This window comes from Pelobates fuscus, chromosome 4, assembly GCF_036172605.1.
Source record: "Pelobates fuscus isolate aPelFus1 chromosome 4, aPelFus1.pri, whole genome shotgun sequence".
Lineage (NCBI taxonomy): Eukaryota > Metazoa > Chordata > Amphibia > Anura > Pelobatidae > Pelobates > Pelobates fuscus.
The window spans coordinates 91090920-91114519 of NC_086320.1; positions in this window are offsets into that span (position 1 = coordinate 91090920).

Here is a 23600-nt window from a genome sequence, read left to right on the forward strand (position 1 = left end):
ACATGCATCCAGTACAGAAACAAGGCAAGACTAGAACAGGCACCAAACAAGAAAACAAGACCAGACTAGAAGAACCCAGAACCAGAACAGGACAGAAAGCAGAACCCAGAACATGTACACAAGACATGAGGGAAACATGAACAGGGCAGGACAGGACTGTACATGAACTTGGAATACAAGACAAAATAAAACAAGACCAGAGATGCAAGGCAAAACAAGAGGAGACATAACTAAGTACTATATATGTAAAACATTGGAGATTTAGACATACATAAATGGCCAAGATGTATGCAGCCCACCACTGCGCAAAGTACTCCAATTACGGTGGGTTCCTAGACTGCCTGATATACATGACTAAATAAACAATAATAAAACACACACAGCACTTACCTGCAAGAAAGGGCAGAGTACTTGGAGCAACTGCCTGCAGGAACCAACTGAAACAAAAAGGATAAATGGGAAAGGAACGGGTGTGGCAACAAAAAAACAAACATTTAAAGCAATCCAAGAGACTGGGAATTCCAGGAACGGAATACATGAATGAACCCAGAAAACCCAGCATAAAGAAAACCAGACATGGAATAGAAAACCAGAAAAAACAAGAAAAACTAAACAAGAATTGTAAAAGGAGTACTGGATACCAGAAGCCAAGGCCAGACATCTCCGCAAAACAGAGCAGGATGTGACAGTTATGATGCTTGGAGCAATCTTTTAATTATGTCTTTACATATTTTGAAAACCTCCCCCAAGGTGACATTCCTGCTTGATATATGATGGTCCATGGAAGAAGCTAAAGGAAGCTATACCTACCCAAAGCTTTCCTTGCTGACTACTGCTATTCTCTTACTGGTTCTGCTTTCTGCTACTGGTATTTCATGAAAACAAACCAACATCAATGTTGTCTCATTCATGAAAGTACAGAACAAAAGTTCTAAAAGGTCCAGAGCAAAAGTTCTAAAAGTTTACTAAAGGACCTATGAAACTCCATAAACATTTTGTATAATGCTTAAAACGATAACTTGACCCCAACTGTCACTAGAGACAGCTACTGGGAAATGATAAAACGTCAAGGTTGAAATCTCTGCCTTTTTTAATTTTTTTTTTTTTTTTTTTTTTTTTTTTTTTTTCTTTTTTTTTTTTTTTTTTTTTTCTTCTTTTTTTTTTTTTTTTTTTTTTTTTTTTTTTTCAATTTTTTATTTTTGTTGTGCATAGTGATCAATACATACAGGCTCTGGGTGCCCCAAAGGCAGTCCCTGAGTTAGGTTCAGGCTTAACAACAGGAGCATGAGGAAAAACTGCACATTTTTTTTTTTGTGTATGTTATAGACATGTGTTGCATGATAGGGAACATGCTGGTAAGTAACTGATCAATGATGTCAGCAGTAGGGGGATCAAAAGTTAACTCGGCTGCTTGTTAAGTATACTGACAACATGGGTAGTTAGGTTAATAGGGTAAAGGGAAGGGGTGAAAAAGCTTGAAGTATAAACAAGTAATTACTAGACTTCCCTTTTGTCCACTAAGATTAAGATTAACATAAATTTAAACAAGATTGGTGAAACCTGCTGGGTCAGCTAATGAAACGTATACAGCTTGTAGTATTCATTCTGGTTCTGGGTATGTCGCTTCCATGGAGGTTTCACCCTGGGTGGTCGAGGCTGCTTGTGGTTTCACTGAGGGTGGGGACTGGCATCATGGTGGTCTTGGGACCGCACAGAGGGGAGCAGTCTTGTGGTCAGCCGATGCCTGTTCTGCTTTGTTGGTGAGGCAGTGGGTCGGTGTCCGTCAGGTCAGGAATCTGTACCCGTGCAGGGTACCTGTAAGCTGCAGCCGTGGTGAGTCAAGCCTGCTATGTTTGCTTGTCTGGAGGCTGGTAATATGGTGCTGGATGATGTCTGGGGAAACTTGCCGCTTTTTTTCTCGCTGTCTCTGATGGAGCTGGTCGCCATGTGGATTTCCTTCCCCTCGGTTTAGCAGCTGTCGTCCACTTGATTGGGCCGCTTTCACAGCCCGCCGTTGGTGTGAATTGCTGCAGGGACAGGTAAGAGTTGTTCTGTCCTCCTGCGTCGCGTGGCCAGAGGGCTGCAGGTCCGGGACACCCGCGATGGTTACTGTGGATGCGGTGAGAGAGCAGGTTTTCCCTTTTCCCCCTGTGCACATGACTCCCGCCATTTTGGATGCCGCGCTCGGGCCGCCGGGCCTCAGTTGCGTTGCCGCAGTTGGGGCAGTTGGGTGAGGACCGGGATCACCCCCACCGGTCCATGGGGGGGGGACAGGACTGGGTCCGCTCGGGGTTGGGCCTTTGGCTGGGTTCCGTTAGGTAGGATAGTGGGGCAGCGGCCGTCCACCCCACTCACCACCGGAGAAGGCCCTGTCTGGGACATCGCTGACTTCTCCTCCAGGGGACTGAAACTCGACGAGCCAGCCTCTCCCTGGATCCAGTATTCCCCTTGCTCTGAGGCCCGTCGCTGTTGGTCTTTATTTATGTTGTATGTCGTGTTTTAATTGCTTAATCTTAGATATCATGCATGAGCTGAGCTTGCTTGCGACCGTCCAGCTCGGCGGTCCAGCCCCGCCCCCCGCCTTTTTTAATTTTGTCAGGATCGAAAAACGATAATGTAGTCCCCATTTTGTCGTATGATATCTTTTGATTGTGTTGGAATTTCAATGAAACACAGTCAACATGAGTATTATATTTACGCTTCTGAAATACAGAAAAGTGACAAAGTCGCTTGAAGAAATACAATTTTTATTTCTTAATTATAAAGCACAAGATTAATCTGTTGTGTAAAATATAGATATAAATGTTTCATCTTGTAGGATGTCATCAATTTTGAAAACTATTAGCATTCAAATACATGTAATGCACTTGACATTCATAGTAAGCAAGCCTTTCTTTTGGGAATACCACATTGTCATAGAGTATTGTATATTTGACATACATTAGGCTTGAAAGCAATAGTCCAGAACCGTTTTATTGAACATAGCCATTATGTTATGTACGTCTGTAACACAATGATATATGTTTTGTTTTTTGTTAAACAACACAAAGCATAATACATTATGCATATCTTGTCTCATACAATTATTCATCCAATATGCATTTACATTTCTCTGTAAAGATTGTTATTCTCTGAGTGCTCATTTAAAGCTACTGATAATAGTGGAGCATTTGTATTATTTTGGTTTTAATCAGTTTTGGATTTGTTTATGTAACATATGTTGGCAAATAATATTTCTTTTTTATTTCCAATAAGACACAAGAGAAACTTCCGACTGCTCCAAGTAAAACAGAAAAGTGAAGAAACGTCTAATGGGTTCATTTGCTAAACCTTAAAAGAATCCCTGAAGTTTCAACTTGAGTATTGGCTAAATATCAATTTTAAAACTCAACACCAAGTAACCTACGGATTAAAATCAGTGATGCCACTCACCACAAGCATGTTTTAAAGACTTGTGTATGGCGAACATTTTCAGTTCTTGCAAACTGATACAATTCTGATTTTGAATTTTTTTTTTTTAGCCTATGAAGAATTCTGGTAGAAAATCTTTTGTTTCAATTTGAAATTTCAATTCAATGTAAAAAAATTCTACTCTATCCACAAATTGTTGTGGTAAGCCCTAAAATATAGGGAACAAATTGCCTATTGCGTAATCTCTGCTTATTTTATCTAAAGGCTGTTAGAATGTGATGGTAATTGCCCATTTTATCTAAATTAGGATAACTTCTATTCTCAGGAACTCCTACTTATTTACTGTTAAACTCTCATAATTGCGTCCTAACTACTCTTTGGCACGAATCTGCACCATTTAAAAAGGTCGTTATAAGGTATTTAACCCCTTCGACTTTTATAAAGGGATTATATAAGAAAGATATTTTCCCTGCAGCCTTTCTGTTTAAAAACTATTTAATTTAAGAAATCAAGTATTTTTTTAATGCGTTTAGGGCCGTTACCCTGGGCTGTAAATCACCCAGTTGAGATACTCAACTCCTGGTTGGACATATCAGTTTTGTGCAACTTGTACCTTGTGTCAGCACACACAACACGTTAACTCCAAGAGAGGAAAGTGCAGATCCTTTTATACAACTGGAGTTGTGCAGGGTGAAGAAAAATTCAGTTGGTCTGGATTTATTCGGCTGAAAGATATTTTATTTCAGTCAGTTCAAGATTCATCCATGTGGCATTTCAGTTTAGAGAAATTTCATTAATTCCATTGTTGCAGGAAAAAATGATTCAGGCAAATGAAAATGGAGTGAAAATGGGCTAATCTGTGTACTGCAAAATGTATATATAATATGAATGTTATAAATATATATTTCTGTACAACGATAGGTGCAGTTTCCCACCATTTGGTTCACAGATCAAGTGAGTAGACGTAACACACAGAGGGAATAAAAGGAGGAGCAGTAAAAAAATCTATATAATATATTTATTGTATATCCATTAAAGAAATACATTATATACATACATCATTGAAATTGCCCCTCTATTGGTCGCTTCATATTTGATCTGTGGATAAAATCAACATTTGTCTGTCTCCTAATCATCAACTATCTTTTTTATCATCAATTGTTTTGTTTTTTCGCCACGGATGGAACTCCGAACCACAAAACAAACAAAACCATTGGTTCATCCATCATTTCATTTGCTTCGTGATTTAGTCATATTAATTCAGATGACTTGAAGATTGTTTCAATTTCAGATAAGTCACAATCTGTTTCCTATTATCCTGCCATGATACACATCTTACTTCCAGTCCTTCTGTATTTCTGCAGAGGGGCTTTAAATGGTATGACTTCCCTACAGTACAGTTTCCTTTGTAGTTCAAATTTAATCGCCACATTCTAACAGCTTACGAGTTCTTCTGCAAGCTGAATACGAATCCCACTGATTTATAGAAATGAGTGTTAAGCTGATATACAAGGACCATCAACAGTTCAGCACGTGGAAATTACTAAGATCTGTACCTTTGAATATATTGATTAACTTTGAGAGCTGGTAGTAGAACCACCGATACATGATAAATACCCATCATGTTATTAATTAACCTCTAGAAGCCTGGATGAATATCTGATCCAAAGTATAATTTACAGAGCAAATAACAAATTTTACATTTTAACTGCAACTACTGCAATTATTAAGAAAATATATTCTATGTTTACTGTGTCATGTGTAAGCTAAAAGCTGCTTAATCACACTGAAGTCGTAATGCTCTTTTATATGTCTTAGATGTCCTCCCCCTCATATCATCAAAATTAATTTGTAGCGTGATTTCAAACCAGAAGAAGACTCCAGAGGGGAATAATTTCGATATGAATATGACACATACAAATAATTGAAAGCGTTATTTCTAGCATCCAAGCTACTCATGTGTTGCAAACCCATTTTCCTCCAACAAAAGAGATAATATACAGTTTCACTGGCAAAATGTTCAATTCACTATACGGTAAATTGTGGTGAGATATGAGATTTGCTTTTCTAACTCATAAAGTTTATTGAATAGACCTGTATCCAACACACCTTTGATAACTTCAGCCCATTGCAAAAAGTTAGTTTTGTTCTTTCATTTATTGTTTTTCTCTAGAAAATTAAATCTGCAGATATTACCAAAGCATTTTGTTCTATGTAAATCAATTATTCCAATGGTCACTTATGGCATATTAGTCAGTTTTTTTCAGAATTCAGAAATATTATCATGCATGGAAAAAAACAACAACAATGTATACGTATCTAAATAAAATAGCACAAATATATAAACAATATAATATAGATTATAGGTTAGTTTATAACAATTGCAGCAACCAACAAAAAATCTTGGTAATGGAAAAAAAAAAAAAAAATTAGATCCCCCGTCTACCCCTTGAGGAGGAAAGAATTAGACTTAGGAAGCACCCACATCTGTGGTCCTGAAATGCATGCCCTCATATCGGCCTGGGGCTAGAGGAGAGCCCAACACCAGTACCGCTCAGAGTTCAGGCTCATGGACTTATTGAAGCATACTCCCGCGCTTCCACTCATGGGAGTCGGCTGACGCGACCACAGGCCACTACTTGAGTCCATCTCCAGTGTGATTTTGGCAGATGCCATTCTCTTTATCACTATCATTAATGCTATGCAACTCATTATTCTTGCTTTTTCTGATTTTCTTTTCTTTTAATTTTACTATTGCTGCAATATCTTGCTATACCCAGACCCGGTGGTCACATCTCTAGCTTGTCTAATTAACCCGTTAAACAACAGTTATAGTGTATATTACACAACACCATGTTTACTTGTTCTTGCCAACATTATTCAGGTTCAACCAGACACTAGCCTAGTTCATTTTCACATCTCGCTGTCTAGCTAAGTTGGGTTGGATGTCATAATAGTTAGACATGAGAGTTTTACCTGCATCTTACTGTGTCTTCCCAAAATAAAAATAAATGTGTAATGTCAATCTATACCATGCCTATATTCCATGCAACATGTGTATGCTGTTCCTACTTGTTTCAGCTGTTGTGGCATTACTGGTGTACCTGTATTCATTCATGTACACTGAAAAATAAAGAATATATAAAAAATAAAATAATAATAAATAAATGAGATGGTGCGCAATATTAAAAACCACCCTCTGTGGGCATATACTATCCTGTACGAAAATTCATTAAAAACCGCACAAGGTGATTATAATATATAACATGTTATATATTATAATCACCTTGTGAGCCCACAGAGGGTGGTTTTTAATATTGCGCGCCATCTCATTTATTTTTTATGCAAAAAAAAAAAAGACTAAAAAAAATAGGGTTCTTTAACCATAATGATCAAACTATAGCTGAAGCATATATCCCTGACAGTGACTTTTCAGGAGAATCTGTCTTTTAAAGAGGCGATGTCATATCTCAGAATTGTTAATATTATGTTTTTATTTATTTCCTGTATTTATAAATATGTTTTTGTGAGGTCTGACAAATGAATTAAATGTACAAACCTACAAATATTATGTGGAACTAAGTAATGCCATATTGGCTCCTTGTTAAAGTGAATTTGTTAAAAAATGTACTTCCCTGAAATCGTTCACATATACATTGAATACACCATACATCACAAAGATACATGATGTATTCGATGTAAAATATAGAGATTTATGTACCTTTACTCTGTTATAGCAATGTTTTGTGGGGGTTACTTTTAATGTAACACACAGCATTAGGCCATCATCCTCTCCACCTCTGGTCAGTCTTGCCCCAAGCAGAGCAAACCTTGTCAGTGACATCGACATGCTGACTTTGAAGTGTGCTGGCATCAGAACAGAGTAACGTCACTCTAATTCCTATACGCCCTAGCAGGGCCGCCATCAGGGGGTGACAACCATGACGGTTGTCACGGGCCCGGTGGCCCTGGAGGGCCTGGCCGCCCGGGCCCCACATGTAGCTGCGGAATTGCCACCGGTGCAGTTGCACCAGGGCCCGCACGCTGATGGGGCCCAACGGGTGGCCCACGCACTTAGGGCCACCTGATGGGCCCTATATCTTCAGGGGCCCAGTCAGCGCTGTGGCCGTGTTATAGCGTGACCGGCACCTTTAAAAAAAAAAAAAAAAGAAAGTGGTCACTTCCTCCCAGCTCACTCCACGCGGAAGGAGCGCCAGTGAAAAGGGAGAGCAGCGCCGACTCCCATCAGCCCCAGCCACCCTCCTGCAAAGGAGGGCGGTTGAAAAATGAGGTGTGTGTGTGTGTCTGTATGTATATATGCCAATATCAATGTATGTCAGTGTGAATGTATGTATGTGTGTATGTATATATGTCTGTATGTCTGTCACTATGTATGTATGTATTCCAGTATCAATGTATGTTTGTATGTCATTATAAATGTATGTCTGTGTGTGGGTGTGTGGGTGTGTGGGTGTGTGTATGTCTGTATGTATGAATGTATGTCAGTATGAATGTATGGATGTCAGTGTATGTATGTCAGTATGAATGTATGTCTGTATGTATGTATGTGTGTATGTGTGTATGGATGTCAGTATATGCATGCGTGTCTGTCAGTATGCATGTATGTCTGTCTGTATGAATGTGCTGTGGTTGCTATGCTTTGAGATCTTCTCTGCTATCCCTTGTTATGCCTTTGGCACGCCGAGGCATTGTCTAACAGCTGGGAGAAAAGTCTATTTTTAAAAAGGGGTTACTCCTGATCTATACATTGCTGATTCAAACTGCTAGCACAATGAATAGATAGAATTTAATGTTCTAGCTAATGAGCATAAGTTGTTTGGAGCATGACAGATCCTCTTTAAGTGGAAGTAGAGAAACCAAAACAATGTTTGTGTTCTACTCATTTGTTTGCGTTGTGTGCCCTGTCTGTGCCAGGACGTAACTGGAATATAATGTGACTTCATAAAGCTTTCATTTATATTTTAAAAGAAATGGAGGATTACACGAATAAAGGTTAGCTCATTTTCAATGTTTTACACAGTGGTGTAATTTGTTTTGACAAAGAGTAACCCTGGGGTAAAGCATAAAACATATTTAAATTGTCAGAGGTAAAAGCAGTACGTCACAAATGTTGAAAACAAAACAAACCAAACTGAAAAATGTAGTACAAAAAAATTCAGCAGAATAAAAGAAAAACGGCTTTCCTTGTCTTTAAAACGTGATGAACAATAAATCTTGGCTTTTAATGTATTCATCAAACAATGTCCACATAAATGATAAAATACCATAGGGGGAAATAAAATAATATGATAATGTTCTGTATATAAACAGACATAAAATTTATGGTCTGTGTATGAAATGTGAAAAGTACTAAGGATAGTAACTGAATAATGTTATGCAGAAATGTATTTACAACAGTATCCGTGAAAATATAAACAGAATACATAATATAGCTATAATATGGTATACATAGCTATTTCTTGCTGGAATATGTAGAATTTATAGACTCCATCAGAAGAATCCTGCAATTTGAAGATCTGAGACTCTGCTAAATTGAAATTATGGAATTTTATCTACTGCTGGTTAGATTTACTAGTTGGCATAGAAAGTAGAGTAAATCATCAAATCTTTAAATTAATTAGATCGAAATTTAGTCTGCAAGACGTGGGCTATTCACCACAATGATGAATTCTGAAAATAACTAGATAATAATCTGAAAGAAACATCTCAGAAATGTATCATTACTGGAAGAAAAAGAGAAATTACCCATTGCATGCAGTACAATTAAAATATATCAAGGGTTGTGTATGGTATCAGAGTCCTCTTGGCCCCAAAACTAACCAGAGGGACTCAAATGGTTATTCCAGTGGGCCTATCCCTTGCTCCTTATACTTGCATTGGAGTGGACGGTCAACAATACCAAGTGAGATAATGGAAAAGGACCCCTACCCCTTACATCACTCCTTGGCCTGTAAAGGAAGGTAGTAAAAATGGTGAGCTAGGCATCCAGAAGGACCATGATTACAGGATTATACAATGTTATCTAGTTCTACGAAAATTTTTGTAAAGATTTGGAGTATTCGAATCCCAGATCTGGCTAGGGGTAGCCATTAAAACCCACACAGAGTTGGTCTCTGTTTTCCATCCCATATCCATAAATAAGGTACCTGCAATTCAGCACCAGAAGGTGGTAATCAGATATTACATTTCCTACTAGGACTGATTTTTCTATATAGGAATGTGAAAAGAACTATAACATTGAGAGACTGTAACTTATTGGTGTTAAGGGACACGTTAAGGGACACGTCTTCCACACACAGCTATCAGACTCCTCTACATGCAACAGTCACAGAAACAGAGCAAGGGGACCCCAATTTGGAATCCTGCGTGGGACCCTGGGCAATCGTAACATTGCTCTAGCTGGAATATGTATAATAAATACATATATATTGCATATAGTGTAAAACAATGCAATTAAATTAATAGAACAATTAGAAGATCTTCAGATGACAAAGGGGGTGCTATGTGCAGCTCAACTATTTGAACAGCATATAATGAAAAAGGAATAGAAGAATAGAAATTTGTAAAGAAAAGGCAGTGTTTACATTGCTGCCTAGAAACACCTCTAGTGGCAGTCACTCAGACCGCCACTAGAGGTGCTTCCTGGGTCAGTGCTGCACAATGTGATGCTCAGCATCTCACACTCTTCATGGAGATGCTGAATGCTACCCATAGAGATGTATTGAGGAGATGCTGATTGGCAAATGGACCTAAACTTTGTTTTACAGCTATAGCATCAGTAATACAAATGTGGTCCTTTAAGAAATGCAACCAACTAACTTCCACTTTGCGTGTATTTCTTTTTTATTCCACATAGATGAAGCCCCCCTTTGCTACTTAGGTTTCTAACTCAGTAACTCACATAAATCACATGTGATGTTGTTCCCTATCTTATGCCAACACAATATCTGTGAAATGTCCTTATTGTCCACATAAAAAAATTGTGACTTACCTGCAGCCTAAGTAATTTGGACCATACATGTTTTATGAATCAAATTATGCCCATTAAGTACTTTTGTCAACATTATATTGTCAGGATGAAACAGTGGCCTAACACTCAGAATTAAGTCAAACACGGAAAAATAACGAACAGTAAAAGACGTATTACTGGGCCTTAGAATGGCCGGTTTTAACGTATGAGAATAACCAGTAATGAGCCGAGGAAGGAACAAATATGGAATGAACAAAGCTAAAGGGTCAGGGATACCAGGAATATGGAATGTCAAGCCAAGCCAAGATCAATAACCAAATATAGAATAAACAGGAATAAACAACACAATAAACTCGGATAACCGACACATGATGGAAACCATGACAGGGCACTGAACAGCTGCAGGGTTTGGTTTAAATAATCCAGTAAACCTGCTACTTGCTAAACTGGGTCCCATGACCCCAGAACATGCGTGCATGGCGAAAACATGATACCGCACGCACGTTTACATCGCTAGTGATATCATTGTGGGCTGCACTGTCATATAGCGCCGTCTTTCAGCGGCCGGCACCCTTCCTAACGCTGGATTCGGCCACTGTCACAGGAGATGTGCAGAGGTGAGTAACCTGTCCCTCCTTTAGTGTGACCGCATCGATCAGCCACACTGATCAGGTGCGGTCACATTGCGGTGCTGATCAGGCACCGTGACATATATGACTCAGTCACGTCCTCTACAGTAACAAGGTCAAGATTTTCTGGTACAGTTGAAGTTTCTATCTCTCTTCTTAATTTATCTGATCCTTTGTTGGCCAAAAATGAATGCCAAGAGGAAAGAAAAGAATAATGATGCTAAGCTGCAGGCTCTAGTGGATGGCATTTGATAACATTTTGACAAATTATTTTGACCCTTATAAGTAGACCATATATATGATGACAAATGACAAAACCTATGGTGAAGAGATTTGCATTTGAGAACCTCAAAGAAATTCCCTGCAAGCCAGGAGGGAGGGGAAGGAACAGCAACCAGTTTGAGTTCGTAGAAGGTAAGAAAATTATTTTGGTTGGCTAGGTATGCTGATGGGTGGGAATTAGTATCTGCCAAGGCACCAGGGTAGTCTAGAGTATGTATGTGGCCAGGCATGGCAGTATAAGGGAGGGAGTAAGTATCTGGGCACAGGGTGGTATGACAGTATTATCTTGCTTGGCATGAGATGGCCTAATACGAGTACCTGGTTGGCAGGAGTATCTGGCTGAACATTGGCGTGGCATCTGCTGGGTTTTATAGATGAAGGTATATCAAAAGTCAGCATTACAAGGTATCAGCATCTCTCTAGCATATAGATATGTAGATAGATAGATAGATAGAATCATACAATTTTATCTAGACGGACAGATTATTTTCATTTGTTTTATACTTTTGGAAATTGTTTTATACTTTTAATATTCAGAAAAAGGTTTTGGAGAAAATGGAATTATTATTTATTACATGATATGCAGTGAAGATATATTTATGAAGAAAAATATTGCGCCAAATAAAACATTTTTAAATGTTATTTTAAATGAAAAAGTGCCCATGCTAAATGCAGAATAATAAATAAAGCATGATTTACTTAATAAAGTAATAATGGGTGAAATGGATTGCAGTATAGTTTCATGCCAAGATGAATACATTTTGCAGTGTTTGCTCACTCAGATGTAAAACATTCAGCTTATACGGCAGAACCAAAACATCCATTCCAATTGAGGAACATTGAACAGGGCATACTTGTATTAAAGTGAGCTCAGCAATAAAACACAAGTTCTAGAACCTTAATGCAATTTCAAAGTCGAAAATTAGCTGCTACCATATACTCCCTGAAGTGTTGTAGGGGGTTTCAGTAGATATCCTTGACATACATAAAATGGAGCATTTCGCATCCTTTCACTGAATGTTCCCACTGGAAAGTAGTTCATGTCTACTTTAGAAAATGCATTCATATTGGATGCTTCTTATTACAAAGCACAATAATTATCAGACACGCACTTTTTTTGATGCAAGGAAAACGGTTTCTTTCTAGACTGATTTCACATCGTCTTTTAGTAGAAATAAATGGGATGCTGTTTTATGTATGGTTAAGAACATATTTTGCTAATCTCTTTTTTTATTTTTACAGCTGCTTGAAGTGACTGGAGTTTATTGTTATCATGGTGTTACCCTTCCCCCGTTTTGTCTTTCAGCTTATAGATCGGGGGGGGGGGGGGGGGGGAGGCACTCCAGATGTTGTGAAATACATCTCCCTTGATACTTTGCCAGCATTATTATTGTAAGAGCATTATGGGAGATATAGTCCATAACATCTGGAGTTCAGAAGGTTGCCTACCCCGGTTCTAGCTAGAGTGATCATTATATAAATGCAAAAAATGTTAATGGAGGGCGGGAGGGGGGCATTTAATTGAATATATAAACTGCAATAGAGATGCAGCAGACAAAGGCATCATAACACCTACACCACTACCAGAGATTTTCTTACAGAAGTGGGAAATGTTACCTACCTTTTTTCATTTTTTTTTTTTGTAGTGCAGTGTTGAGTACAAGCAAGCGTTAGGTACCCCAACGACATTCCTCATGCATGGTATCAGTCGTTACAATTGGGATATTAGAAAGAATTTGCACCATTTTACAATGTAGTATAAACAAGATAGACATCAGGCTTATGTTAATATGCATAATGTTAATCAGGTTCACTCTAGCTGTCTTGTCTGAGGGAAAAACAGTAAATCCTTGAGAGTTGTTTGAGTGAGCTATGCTGTGGAATGCAGGGTGAGTGGCTTATCAGGAGTGTGCACAGTGTGTGTATCCTGGTATCTTGTGTAACGCCAGTTATGTGTTAGAAGGATACAGTGTACATATCTATGTTTTAATGTAGGTTCTGCTATATCATCCCCACAGGCAAAACTGGCATGTCTAATACTAAAGTTAAACTGGTTAACCCTTAGTTTACCACAATATTTCAAGAGGCTATCTAGTGCTTTTAGTGTCAGCTAGCATGCAACTGAAATACTTCCAACATAGCAAACAAAGGAAACTTAGGCAATAGTATGCAAAAACCAAAGAGGTCCATTAGGAAGGGCCGCACAGCACTCCAAACTCTGCTATTTGGGACCGCTGGTATGGTCAAACGGGCAATTTAGCTGGTTCCTCTGCTTATGGCTCACTCCCCTCTCCCACGGAGGTGTAGTGCTTATGGAGTCCCGTCATACAGGCAGGTCTGGCTGAGCTTATCACATGTGCTCACAGTTCTGGTTCAAAGTGTGGCCAGCAACAGGGATTCCCTCTTGGTTGTTCTGTCTGAGTGTGAGTCTTTGGTACGAGGGGTGTCCCCCGGTGGCCCACGGCCTGGGAAGACAGTAGTGGGGCCCATCTTGTGTACCTTGAACGGAAGCTGGATCATTCAAAGCGTTCCCGCTGGTTTTTGGTGCCAGAGTGGGGGCTCCATCCTCTGCTTGGTAGCTTTAGTCAGCCTAAGTGATCGCTGTTGGTGCTGTCCGTGGGTAAGCCTGTGTGGGCCATGAGGTCCCTGTGTTAGCAATGAGGTGCCGGGTCGGCTTTGTTGTAGGTTTTGGGGCAGTTGTATCTGCGGTCGTTGGGTTTGCCGCAAACAGGTGCTTGCGAGCCGCCGCTCATATTTGGTGGCTTAGTTCCCCTTCTCCTGTGCCTGCGCCATGAGGTCTTGTGGCCATTTTAAGGGGTGAGCCGGTTTTCCCTGGTGTTGCAGCTTTGGATCAGCCGCGCAGCCGCCTCCACTGTGGAGACCGGGATAACCCCCCGGTCCAAAGGGGGGGTGGGGTGAACGGGGCCATGGAGGCATCAGATAAGTCGCATGGTAGCAGTGGCCAGGATTGAAAGTGAGGCAGCGGCTGTCCGCCCCACTCCCCTCCCGGGAGTCCCCAAGTCACCGAGTCTCTCACCAGGACCCAGAGTCACCCGGTATCTTAACTAATAGATGGGTGTGCAGAAAAGGTCTGCTTCCCAGTACCCACTCCCGACAGCCACCTGGGGAGCACACTCGCTCTCCTAAGTAATATCTTCCTACCCTCTCCACCAACTGTAGAGATGTTAGATTTGTTAGAAAGCTTTTTTCCTAAAGCAGACTGTTTTGCATAAAAATACACAATTTCTACTTGTCATGATTAATACAGTATAATAACCTGGCTCGATAGTCCAATAATAATCATCAGCATACCTATCACACTCTGGCCCCAATTTAATATTTTTGTAGTGCCTTGCTCCACCAAACACAAAATATGACAAAACTAGACTAAGTTGAAGAGATTTAGACTTTCCTAAGTGGGATAGACTCACCTGCTAAGGTAGGTGCAAAAAAAGAGGACTATAGGAGGGGCTATTCTCTGTTACATACTTCTTGACTCTCTCTGATTGGTTATTTTGTAAAAAATATATATATATATATATACTCTCTCTCTCTGATTAATAAGAAGACCTATGAACCCCACACATATATACTGTATTTAACAGCATTTGGAGACAAATGCATTTTTATCTAACAGCATTTTGAAAATATGATTATGCAATTGACAGCTAATCTGACAGTGGGTAGGCAGTAAAAGGGCCACTAAAGACACCCGATACCACTTTGTCTCAATTAAGTTTTCCTGGTGCCGTGGTCCTGTTGTTTTAACACTCCAATGTAAAACATTGTCATTTTGTAGAAACAGCAATGTTTACATTAAAAGGTTAAATACACCCATTTAGTGCACATACATAGCTTGTCATATGATATGTTTGAGGTAATGTAAGAGTCAGCAGGCATGCTGATGAAGGAGGCAGAGCAGGCAGCTGCAGTGGAGGTATCTCAATCCCGGAAACAAGGTTTAAGTAAAAAATTATGTTTATTCTAGTTTATTAAAGACAGGAGGCCAATATTTGATTTCATTTTAATAACTGACACCTCCAGCAGCAAAGAAACAGTTTACATCAGTAGTAAAAATCAACTAATCACATAAAGATAGGCAAACAAAACCTCAACAAGACCCTCCCAATCCTTTTTCTTTGATTAGGACGTTCAGGAGAGCAACAGCATATTCAGAGAAGAGTGGAACATAATGAATCAAATACAGCAGAGCAAGAACCAATGGAGTCCAGTGCAAAGCAGATTAAACTGAAAAGAAAGAGAAGAGAAAGAAGCAAAAACATTAAAGATATAACCGTCTTACAATGAATAAAAGAGAACACAGGGATGGGAAAGAAAGGGGGGAAATATTCGTCCCCTGTCTTTAATTTAATTCAGATTAGTAGAACACGCCTAGAAATATGGGTAGGAAATCGGAGAGGAGTTAGATTTACACAGTAGTGAAATAGCGAAAGAGACACCCTGAGGTGAAAAAGAAAGAGAGTTGATGTCACAGCCTGAACATCGGAAACTCGACAAAACGAGACCAAACAACAACAAATTGTTATCCACTCATTCTTTCAAAAGAAATGGAGAACTGTGAAAACATCCCAAAAGAAGAGAAGCAAGACGGAGGAGGTCTAGTCAAATTAATCCCACTGAGAAGATGGTAAATTGTGGGATATCTATGTACATCAGAGCCCTGACGAGGGATGTGTGCCGCAAAGTTAGCAGAATGAAAGATTTTAATCGTCCTGTCGAATTTGCATTGGGAAAAAAGTTAAATAGAAAATTTAAGATGGCCATTACAGGGGCCTTAAAATAATCCAATTGTCCTTCTAGATAACAGCGATGTAAAGTTCCTCAGGCCTCCAAGTCAGATTTTCGAGTGCCCCGAGACCAGAATAAATCCAGAGCCATTGACAATAGATCAGACACATTCCAAGAACCCCGGAAATACCAGAGGGAGACGTCTTACACAATGAACACATGTGGATTTCTCTCTGGATCCTGAAGAAGGTAAGGCAATTGAGGAAGGAGGAGGGAATCATTGCAAGACTGTTCCAGAAGCAACGGGAACCAGGGCTGAGTCCTCCAGAGCGATGTTATCACACATAGCCGTTTTAGAAGATGAAGGGTTCAGAGACTGATTAGAGAACAGAAGTCGCCAGTCAAGGAAAGGCCCATTCTAAGGAACAGGGGTGTTTTAGGATGTGTGAATTGAATAGTGGCTGACTGCTAGGATCCAGGGTTTCCACCAGATCATCTATCGCCATGGCCAAAGTAGCTGGTTAGTCTGGTACCATCTCCCATACATATTTAGAATGGTGGCGGTCAGAGGTCTGCTTTCCCCGGGAGATTCTACACCGGAGCTGCCAGGGTAATATTCATATTCAGGACCCCCAGAGAAATTATCAGGACACATGAGGGAACCATGACAGGCCAATGTACAGTCGAGTTTCTCGATCTTTGAGTGAACCTTACCTTTGTTTGCCAAGGCACTTTGGCCCTTCCATGAGCATTAGCAACTGGAGCCCACTTCTGTGAAGTGGTCAGTCCCCTCTGAATCCAAACGCCTCCATCTGGGTGGGGGAGCAGGGATGTCTCAAGAGGAGACAGAGAGAGACCCTTTACTCTGGAGTGCAACCATTGTATTAGAAAGGAAGTCGGCCATAGCTGTGCATAGCCTGCTTGAAAGAATGTGGGCATGTTGAAATCCGTCTCTCCTGCCAATTTCAGCAAATACAACTGAAAAAGATGCAAAAGCAGAGCAGAGGAAGCGCAGAGCAGTGGGGGCTAGGGGTCACTTAGCGTGCACATGTGAAGGTCACCCATTGGGCAAAACTAAAGCCAAATATAGACACATCCAAGCGTAACATTAGAGCGGGTCATCTTCAAAATACAGTTTTGGCAGTAACTGGCTCCCAGAATAATAATAGAGGGGGTAACCCTCAACACAGGAATGTGCCCTATGGGCACCAATCATATAAGGCCTGGTCAAGGCCGCCTGTGAGTAATAAGCCAGGGCTCAGCATTAGAAATGGAGATTACCCAAATAAGGCCTGCAGGCCTAGTCCCAATGTAAAGTAGTCCAGGCCCTCAAGGTCTTCATACATCAGCAGATTTATTGGAAAAACAGGACAGATACAGCAACATTTCAATCCCTTAAAGGATCTTTATCAAGCTCCCTTTATCTAGTTTAATAAGGATCACTGAAGGGATCGAAACATTGATGTATCTGTCCTGTTTTTCCAATAAATCTGCTTATGTATGAAGACCTTGAGCGCCTGGACTACTTTGCTGTTACTATATGGATTAAGGGTTTGCCAGCCCTAGGCACAGTGCACCAAGGTCTACTGATGATGAGAGTGGATCCCTACCTTTTTTTGCTATTACTCTCAATGTAAAGGAACTAATTCAGGGTCAATGAAGGGCCTCTAGCAGGCTCCAGTGTTTAGCCTGGAGTTAGGCTTTTGGCCTGAGCCCAGGACTCAATTGGGGACACCTGGTAAAGGAAAAACAGAGCAAGAGGAGGCAAAGGAGCTGGCAGCACATGCAGCATGTGAGTGCTTATGTGGGGAGCGGCCCAGGAGGACAGGAGCGAACAGGCACTCCATGTGGGAGTGCTGACTTGCAAACAAAACGGCCCCTGCAATGCTAAGGTGAAGGCTGTGGCTTAATCCGTGGTAGGTCAGCACAGAGAGAGCACTGAACAGAAATTTAGAATGAGTGGAGGGGGCACCAGGAATGCTAAGGAAGGTGGCATGCACTGCAGGGGCTGGGAAGAATGCTATAAGCACCACAATCTCATGCCACAGTGTTGTGGTCCTCCTGGTCGTGGTACAAACTAGCAAGAGACAACCACATTAATGCAAAAGCCAGCACAAGCACCCCCTGAGCTAAAGACAACACCCAAACAAGTTAAATACTGAACCATATAAAATATATATAATTGTAGAGCTAAAACACTCTGAGATTGAGTATGCTCACGAGGAGGAAGCAGCAAAGAAAGAGAAAAAATAGTCTTGTACACCGATGCTGATTGATTGATTTTTACTAATTATTTTAACTGTTTCTTTGCTGCTTCATGTGTCGGTAAAGAAGGTTAAAGCCTCCTGTAGTAAAAATTCTCGTTTTAACCCCTTAAGGACACATGACATGTGTGACATGTCATGATTCCCTTTTATTCCAGAAGTTTGGTCCTTAAGGGGTTAAACACCAGTCGATTAATAATATAATAATAATATAGTAGAAAATAACATCTATTATTTTGGGGACTATAGGATCCCTTTAATTATGTTTTGTGATATCATTTGTGAGGATATTTATGGGGTGATAAATATTAAAAATAATTGATATATTGGCACTGTTCCCCTTAATTAATTTAAAGCTAAGAGTTACCCACTATTTTTAACTCTTATAGACCCTGGAGTATGTATTATTAGAGGATTTGTATTTCACACATTAATCACAAACTAATTATAAAAATATAATTTATTGTGATGACAATAATAATAATAATAATAATAAGTAATATGCGTGACAATAACCAGTGAATATTAAGGTATAACATATGTATAAAATATGGCAGTGGTTTAACACACTTCTGATAGCACTAGCAAAATATCCACATATATCCAATTTCAACAAGATTTACGACAGGACACTTTCTTTGAAATCAGCTATGCAATTCTTAACACAGAACACAACATCTCACAGCCTCACACAACAGCACAGGATATGGCCGTAAAAACTTCTCTGTCTGTCTGAATCACACTGAGTTAACTCACTTACTGCTAGCTGGCTACAATTCTCACAAGCAAAATACCTTTTATATTGCAATGACAATACAATATTTCTCATACCAGATCAGTTAACCATTCCTTCTCATCCAATAACCAATAAGAATAATTCTAACCAGATTTTACATTGTCAGAATTTTAACTTTCCTAATTAAAGATGACTATCCTTAATTTAGAATAAGTCAATATCTCTGGATAAAAGTTTAATATTCTAGATTTGTCAAATTACCAGTGAATATATTGCTTAATTATTCCACCTGCAGGAATGGAATTATATTACCATATATTCTTTAGCTAATCATGATTTCTACGTTAGAAACATGACCAATCTTCATCCAGGTATATTCGGCTCTTTGTAAAATTAATTAATTTAAATTAAATTAAATAAAACTAGCATAATTACCAGCTCTTGGTAGAATTTCTTTTTCAGGCTTGGAGATGTATTCCATAAAATGGTGAATGCAGGTATGAATGAGAATTGTCGGAATTAGGAACGTTTTCAGTTGGAGAGACAAGTGTTAGGATTTTTCAAAGTTACAGAATTAATTGGAAGATCTAGAAAAAAGTTAAGTGTGTCATCGTTCCTGCTCCAGATGTTAGACCCAAGATCTCCTCTCTCTCCTTTGTCCTTAATTTTTAAAGGAGAATCTTCCTTTCTGTCATTAGTTTCAGTGACCAATAGAGTAAGGCGGGCATTTCTTTCCTATAGGCTATCATCTAGATTTTGGTCAGTAGATGACGCAATAAGATCATAAGAAATTCTTGTCAGGAAGTCCAGGTACAGGTATCAATTTCGTAATGCGTTTGACGTGGATTTTGGTTATCTTTATGATACTATTCGTTAAAAATCTGTCAGATTTGAAAACGTTTTGGTTCGTTTTTACCAGATTGACTGTCTGATTTTGTGTCATTAAATTAGTTTCTGCCACATGTAGCCTTAATTTTACTCTTCCTTACAATGGAATCCTTAATATTTAAAAAGTAAAATTAATTATCTGTTATTGATAATTCTGTGTCTGGTTTTCTTGTGTGAAGCTATATGTCAGGGGTCCGCGGGCGGCTAGTAGGGGAGGCTGCTCGCAGCTCGCAGCACTCACCCTCAGTCCATCGCCGCCCGTGGTCTCCCCTCCTCCTACCTGTCGGCGAGCGGCGTCTCCTCTCCGCCGCTCGCCGCTCGCATCCGTCACGCCTCCCAGCGGCAGCATGTATAATTGACAACCGTATAAGAGAGAGGCGTAGTCAAAGAAGAATGAATACACAGGGGTTACCTGCTTTACCCAGTACTGCACTACTAGCGTTACCTCCCCCTACTCAACCACCTCCCGAACCCATGCAATTAGGTGCTGTAGGCTTATCTGAAGCTGAAAGGACATACCGCAGAAGGGAGGGTTTGTGCATTTATTGTGGTAAGAGGGGGCATCTCCGAAGTAACTGTCCTAGTTTGCAGGGAAACTACAGCACCTAAGGCCTAGAGAGGGGTCGGCCTCGGGTGTTATGGTTTTTTCCCCTCATGTGTCCATCTCCAGACCATTCATTACGGTTACTCTTTTGGTCAATCAAACCACGATTACAACTAAAGCCTTGATCGATTCAGGTGCTGCAGATAACTTTATCGACGTGGCTGCCCTGCTTGATTCTCGTTTTTCTCAGGGTCGCTTGCAGTATCTGATTGACTGGAAGGGATACGGTCCTGAGGAGCGGTCATGGGTTTCTGCCTCTGACGTGAACGCGCCCTCTTTGGTCCGCTCCTTTCATGCGCGGTTTCCTTTGAAGCCTTCGGCTTCCCGCCCGTTGGGCGGACCTCGAGGGGGGGGTTATGTCAGGGGTCCGCGGGCGGCTAGTAGGGGAGGCTGCTCGCAGCTCGCAGCACTCACCCTCAGTCCATCGCCGCCCGTGGTCTCCCCTCCTCCTACCTGTCGGCGAGCGGCGTCTCCTCTCCGCCGCTCGCCGCTCGCATCCGTCACGCCTCCCAGCGGCAGCATGTATAACGCTGCACGCTGGAAGGTCGTTGATTTATGCAAACGCCGGGGTCACGTGAGTGACCCGGCGTTAAAGCAACAGTACCACAATCACAGTGGGAGGCTTAGATATCTCCCACGTGTGATTGTTAATTCTGATTGGAAGTTATCCAATCAGAATTTAACCTAGGGTATTTATACTCACCTTTCCTGTTCCTCCCTGCCCTGTTGTGGTCTTTGCTGTATAGTATTGATTCTGAACTTGTGATTTCTGGTTACGTACTCTCTGGCTTGTTAATCTGACTCTGTGACTTTCTCCTACCCTTTGACCTCGGCTTGTTTATCGTTATCCTGTTTTCTGGTTCCCCTGACTCGGCTTGTCTCCTGACTATTCTGTGGGTGCTTAGCCCGGCCACTCTAAGGTCCGGTACGGCATCTTTTCTGTGTGTGTGTGTGTCTGTTAGCGTGTTGGGTTCCCGGAATCGTGACATTACAACAGGGCCATTATGGAACCTGCTGACATTCCACAGCTCCTAGTTAATCAGGAGGCTAGAATGGATGGTTTAGACCATCGTATGGATCAGTTTGCCCAGGCTTTACAAACCATACTGGCTCGTACTGCCCACTTGCAACCTGCCGTTCAAGAAGTTGTTGCTGCTGGGCCAGAACCCAGCCCTGATCCGGTAACCGCTCCTGCTCACGTGGTTCACATGACGCCACCTCAGCGCTATAGCGGTGATCCAGCATCGTGCCGTGGTTTCCTCAACCAAATTGATATTCATTTGGTGATGAATCCGCGCTCATACCCCACTGACAGAGCCAAAATTGCTTTTCTGATCAACCATTTGTCAGGAAAAGCTCTAGCATGGGCCAACCCCATGTGGGAGAACACGTCCCCAATGTCCTTTGCAGACTTTCTAACAGCTTTCAAACGTACGTTTGATCAGCCCGGCCGGGTTGCTTCTGCTGGCAAAGCTCTGCTCAGGATCCGACAGGGCAGTAGATCAGTAGCGGATTATACCATTGAATTCCGCACTCTGGCAGCTGAAGTGGTTTGGAATAACGACTCCCTCGTAACAGCTTTTCAGGAGGGTTTGGCCGCTTACATATTAGACGAAATAGCATCCAGGGAATTGCCTATTCTTCTGGATGATCTAATAGATTATATCATTCTAATTGACAACCGTATAAGAGAGAGGCGTAGTCAAAGAAGAATGAATACACAGGGGTTACCTGCTTTACCCAGTACTGCACTACTAGCGTTACCTCCCCCTACTCAACCACCTCCCGAACCCATGCAATTAGGTGCTGTAGGCTTATCTGAAGCTGAAAGGACATACCGCAGAAGGGAGGGTTTGTGCATTTATTGTGGTAAGAGGGGGCATCTCCGAAGTAACTGTCCTAGTTTGCAGGGAAACTACAGCACCTAAGGCCTAGAGAGGGGTCGGCCTCGGGTGTTATGGTTTTTTCCCCTCATGTGTCCATCTCCAGACCATTCATTACGGTTACTCTTTTGGTCAATCAAACCACGATTACAACTAAAGCCTTGATCGATTCAGGTGCTGCAGATAACTTTATCGACGTGGCTGCCCTGCTTGATTCTCGTTTTTCTCGGGGTCGCTTGCAGTATCTGATTGACTGGAAGGGATACGGTCCTGAGGAGCGGTCATGGGTTTCTGCCTCTGACGTGAACGCGCCCTCTTTGGTCCGCTCCTTTCATGCGCGGTTTCCTTTGAAGCCTTCGGCTTCCCGCCCGTTGGGCGGTCCTCGAGGGGGGGGTTATGTCAGGGGTCCGCGGGCGGCTAGTAGGGGAGGCTGCTCGCAGCTCGCAGCACTCACCCTCAGTCCATCGCCGCCCGTGGTCTCCCCTCCTCCTACCTGTCGGCGAGCGGCGTCTCCTCTCCGCCGCTCGCCGCTCGCATCCGTCACGCCTCCCAGCGGCAGCATGTATAACGCTGCACGCTGGAAGGTCGTTGATTTATGCAAACGCCGGGGTCACGTGAGTGACCCGGCGTTAAAGCAACAGTACCACAATCACAGTGGGAGGCTTAGATATCTCCCACGTGTGATTGTTAATTCTGATTGGAAGTTATCCAATCAGAATTTAACCTAGGGTATTTATACTCACCTTTCCTGTTCCTCCCTGCCCTGTTGTGGTCTTTGCTGTATAGTATTGATTCTGAACTTGTGATTTCTGGTTACGTACTCTCTGGCTTGTTAATCTGACTCTGTGACTTTCTCCTACCCTTTGACCTCGGCTTGTTTATCGTTATCCTGTTTTCTGGTTCCCCTGACTCGGCTTGTCTCCTGACTATTCTGTGGGTGCTTAGCCCGGCCACTCTAAGGTCCGGTACGGCATCTTTTCTGTGTGTGTGTGTGTGTCTGTTAGCGTGTTGGGTTCCCGGAATCGTGACACTATACATGTCTCGTACACCTTCAGTTATATAAGTTTAATAATATGACATTTCTTCATTGATATTCTATCCCTGAATACTGTAATATTATTAACTTAGGTACCATTAATATATGATTAAATATATTTATAGTT